Source organism: Dama dama, chromosome Y (genome assembly GCF_033118175.1).
Source record: "Dama dama isolate Ldn47 chromosome Y, ASM3311817v1, whole genome shotgun sequence".
Classification (NCBI taxonomy): Eukaryota; Metazoa; Chordata; class Mammalia; order Artiodactyla; family Cervidae; genus Dama; species Dama dama.
In genome coordinates this window covers 6,760,686-6,765,908 of record NC_083715.1, presented here as the reverse complement: position 1 = coordinate 6,765,908, position 5,223 = coordinate 6,760,686, and the positions used below count along the sequence as shown (strand labels likewise).

The window sequence follows — 5,223 nt, the reverse complement described above, 5'->3', positions numbered from 1 at the left end:
AGGACTGTCTCATTCTCATTCCATCTAGGCTGCCACAGATCAGCTGTTTGACTCTCAGCCTGAAGTGTTTCTCCTCTGATCCAGACAGTTGCTCTCATGTGGAGATCGGACACCTACTTCAGGTCTCTCATCCCCTGAGGGCAGGCCCAGTCCTACTAACACTCATGTTTCTCCACTAGTTCCTTCATCCTACTGATTTTTTGTGGTTCCATATAGGTTATTTCCTCTGTTCAGGCAGTCCTGTCTCCTGTCAGCTGAGGTTCTTCAAGCACTAGTGTCTAAAGGTGTATTCCTGATGGACTCTTGGACAGAGATGTTCTCCCTGTACACCTCCACCTCCACCATCTCTGTCTCTCAAATTTGGACTCTTAGAAATAAGACTGCTATGAACATTCATGTGTGTCCTAGGTGAGTAAGAAACCAGGGGACACCAGGGAGAAAGCACTTCATGGAAACCAACGGAAATCCCACAAAGTCAATAAAGACTGTCTCCCAGGGGTACATCTCAGGTTGGCTGAAGATTCTAGTCAATTAGGAACACAGGGACTGTGGTGAAGCACACAACTCACCCCCTATCCTCCAGAGCCAACAACCTCAAAGAGAGAACTTAGGAACTAGAAGGGTAGGCATGATTACTCAGTGTTTCCTCCAAGAAGCTTGAAGCTTGTGGTAGCTATTCATGGAAATGAATTCCACCATGGTCTCAACTGTGAGGTAAAACACAAAGGAGGTTCTGGCAGGAAAACAGGATGATAAATTTGTGAGGGTGCATGTTGAGAAGACCTTTGCACACGAGGCTCACACACCACTGGGCAAGCTCCACCCCTTCCTTCCTGGGAATACTAGTCAGCCACACTTGGTCATTTCCTTCCTGGGGTCATCCAGCACAACCTGAATCATGCATTTATCTGCCTCATCCACATCACCATGTTAAAACCTAAGCCTGGCTATTACACCTAGGGAGGTGACCATTAGTCCCCGAGTTGAAACAAGACAGTGCCAAGTGGAGCAAGAGCAAGTGGGTGTATTCAGTGCATTCTCACAGCTTGAGGACAGGGGTTTCAGACTGGAGACTAGGAAACTGAGGAGAGCTAGATGAAGACTGAGAAAAGGAGGTGGGATGGGAAAGGTTTCTCCTAAGTGGCCCAGAATTGAATGGTCTTCAGCGTGCATTAAGACCAGTTGTAGGAGGAAAGTGAAATCATTCTCATTTCCACAGCCTAGTTATCATGGAGGGATTTGAGGCAAGATAACTAAAAGTTGATAATAATGTAACGTGAGAGAGAATTGAATGAGAGGCTGAAAACCGGCTGTGAGGAGGAGACACACTCTCCTTGCCATGTGACCAATCTGTGTTGACTTAGAGCGATGAGGATGGCAGGTGAGATTGGTGGGCTCTTTAGGATCATAAAAAATGCCTCATTTCTCCCACCAAATCATCTGAGCTGCTCCCCATCCACCCTCAGAGTTTTCAGGAGGAGGCTTTGTGATGCCAAGGCTCGTGGAGGGCTGCCATTGGCTGGGAAAGTGACTGACGTCATAATCATAAGGGTGTGGCCCCCTGTGTTTAGGCATGCTCAGTGGCTCTGGAGCAGACCACTGGGAGTCTTCAAAATGAATAAGGTGGCCTCGGTGTCCCTGCCCCGCGCCACGCACCATGGCCTCTGAGGAGCTGTACGAGGTTGAAAGGATCCTTGGTAAGAGGCAGAACAAGGAAGGGAAGACAGAGTATTTGGTTTGGTGGAAAGGCTATGACAGGGAGGACGCCACCTGGGAGCCAGAGCAGCACCTGGTGAACTGCGAGGAGTGCATCCATGACTTCAACTGCTCCCACAGTGAGAAGCAGAAGGAGGGCACCTTCTCCAGAGCCAACTGGACCTCCCCGAACAATGGCCAGAAGCGGTCCTCCAGATCCACCAACAGCAGCTTCTCCAAGGCTGCCCCCAAGGCCATAGTGGTGGGAAAGGAGCAGGAGGCCAAGAGCAGCCTGCTGGTTACCACCAGCCAGAAGTTCAGGAAGAGCCCCATGCCGGGCCTGGTCACCTGCAAGATCATGGACCTGGCCCAGTCTGACATCAGGATCCTCGGGCCCAGGAGCCCCATCAAGGGCAGCACCGCGGTGGACGGCTTTCAGGACGAGAGCCCCGAGGAGCCGGACGGTGTGGAGCAGAGGCCGGAGGACACAGCGGCCACGGAGGCCGCGGCCGAGAAGCCAGGTAGGGGCTCTTCTGGGCCCGGTGGTGGTGCGGGTGTGGATGCGGAGCTGGCCGCGGATACACCCGCTAGTGCAGCAGGTGTTGGCCCCGTATCGGTGGCCATGACCACGGGGCTGGCCGTGAACGGGAAAGGCACCTCCCCGTTCATGGACGCCCTGATGGCTAATGGGACGACCTCCCTGCAAACATCAGTCATGGGCGTGACAGCCAGGAAGAGGAAGTTCATTGAGGACAGGCGAGACCAGCCCTTTGAGAAGCTGCTGCGCTTGCACATGCGGCAAACTGAGAGCGCCTCCAGGTACCGGGACATCATGGTTCAGAAGCAGGACGGCTTCACCCACATCCTGCTGTCCACCAAGTCGTCCGAGAACAACTCGCTGAACCCGGAGGTCATGAAGGAGCTGCAGAGTGCGCTGAGCACGGCCGGGGCCGACGGCAGCAAGCTGGTGCTTCTTAGCGCCGTGGGCAGCGTCTTCTGCTGCGGCCTGGACTTCGTTCACTTCATCCGGTGCCTGACAGACGACCGCAAGAGGGAGAGTGCCAGGATGGCAGAGGCCATCAGAAGCTTCGTGAACACCTTAATCCACTTCACGAAGCCTATTATCGTAGCCGTGAATGGCCCGGCCATTGGGCTAGGAGCATCCATCCTGCCTCTTTGTGATCTGGTCTGGGCCAATGAAAAGGCATGGTTCCAGACGCCCTATACCACCTTCGGACAGAGTCCAGACGGCTGTTCCACGATCATGTTCCCCAAGATTATGGGAGGAGCGTCTGCCAACGAAATGCTGCTCTGCGGGCGCAAGCTAACGGCACAGGAGGCATGCGGCAAAGGGCTGGTCTCCAGGGTGTTCTGGACTGGGACTTTCACCCAAGATGTCATGGACCACATCAAGGAGCTCGCCTCTTGCAACCCCATCGTGCTGGAGAAATCCAAGTCCCTTGTGCGCTGCAACATGAGGTTGGAGCTGGAGCAGGCCAACGAGCGGGAGTGCGAGGTGCTGAAGAAGATCTGGGGCTCGGCGCAGGGCATGGACTCCATGCTCAAGTACCTGCAGAGGAAGATGGACGAGTTCTGATGGCCGGGCCGCCCAACCTCACCGGGCTGCACTGCGCCGGACCTCATGGCCTGAGCCAGGCTTGCCCAGAGCTCCCGCTGGGAAGCAGGACTTGACACACCAAAGCTATTTATTGCCAAGGAGTTTTTAAGTCCTGTAACTTTAAAATAAATAACTGCAGGACTCCTTTGTCCAAGTGTCATTATTTTATGCTTAACACACACACAAGTGTAAAAGTATAATGGTGAGCTCTGGGCTGCTCTTTGAGGCTCTAATTTTTGTATCTTCAGCTAGTAATGTCAAGGAAAAAAAAAGTGTGTTTTCTTGGTTCGGGTGCCAGCAAAGCCTGAAAGAATGTTTGTTTTCCCTTTTTTTTTTTCCCCCTTCTGGAAACAAAGAGGTGTTAGCCAGCCTCGATATCGCCACCCCAAATCGAAATACGGAAAGATCTGAGATGTGCCCTTATCTCTAAGAGGTCCAAAGCCTCAGCGATCAAAAGTTCTAAATCAAATGGAAGACTTATCTTTTAGGATGAGTCCTTCTGGTTAAACACCACTGTTTAACCCACTGTTTAAGCACTGTCCACCCACTGTTGGGACATACCCCTGAAGAAAAATACACCTGGGATCCATGCTGTGATATCAGTTGATTGTTCCCTCTTTTTAAATGTTTGATTCTTGCCCAGTTACAGGAAGAAACCACTCTCTCTAGGGGAAAGCTTGTTTTGCAGTATTAGTGAATCACTGACTAGTTTCAGTATGCTATCTTAAGTTATCAGTTAACATTAGCAGGTTTATAATTAGTTTTTCTGTCCCTTTTGAAAAATAACTACATGAGTGCTTTTTGATGTTGGGTGAGAACTACTACTTTAAATCGAGTTTTGGTTTCCTATTTGCAGATATGATTGATGTATTACACCAAAAACAAAAAGTATCTTTATGCTTCTAAACTGTAATTTTTTGGTCCACTTAGAACATATTTTATTTAATTACTTAATATTCTATATTCACACTATTAAATGCAGAAACTCCTTTTTAAGAAAACTACCTTATTATATTGACATTTCATGTTCCTGGTCTCTGCTTTCATGTCTACACAATATACCAAGTACAGGATGCTGTCTGAGAGTGCCCTGTGTCAATAGACATCCACATTTCTGACAGGGGTGGGGACAATTCCAGAAGCCTGTCCCCTGGTAGGCTTCCGACCTTGCAATCATATGTAATATATTGAGAGTGAAATAAAATCAAAGCCTTACTGTTAGACAGTTTTTAAGTTTCTAAGAACTGACCACCTCACAGGTTCACGGAAAGCTTACAGAGTGTAAATCAGCCTTTACTTGCATTGGTTGGTGGAGGATTTTTCCATCTGTGGGATCTACTTTTTTTGTTCCATAGTTTGAACTATATATAAACTGTACAATCTATAAAGATTTATAGAATAAATAATCAGCGGTGAAAACTGGTTAAATAAAACATATTTCTTAACACACACACAAACACACACAGACACACACACACAAGACTAAATGACTAAGGTGACTGGGAAGCCAAAAGTCTCCAGCACAATTAGGAAACAGCTGACTCCTTATCCAGGATGAAAAAATGAAGAACTCCTATCAACTGAGGTCCAAAAGAAGTGTCAAGCTGAGTGAACCCACCCACGCTCAACTTGCCCAATGACACCGCCCCATAAACACTCTCCCCTTTCCTTGTCTTGCACATGCCCCCTCTTGGTCATACTTCCTCTTCTGAAGCCATCAGTTCCAACCATAACTACCCTCTCCCCCAAACCAATGTCATTCTTTGCTCCTTCTCTTGTTTTCTCCAAGTCACCAGGGTATGTGTGAGGGTAAATAAGTGCATTCGATCAAAGCTGACCAAGAAAGCTTCTCAGAAACCTCCCACATCAGAGAATCTTAAGAAAATCAGAGGCTCAAAGCTCTGTAGCCA

General features: G+C 49.1%; 1 pseudogene; it reads left to right on the top strand.

Annotated features, from left to right (window-relative positions):
• Nucleotides 1-1,657: 1,657 nt before the first annotated feature.
• LOC133053649 (chromodomain Y-like protein) lies at nt 1,658-3,292 on the top strand (annotated as a pseudogene).
• Nucleotides 3,293-5,223: the final 1,931 nt, after the last annotated feature.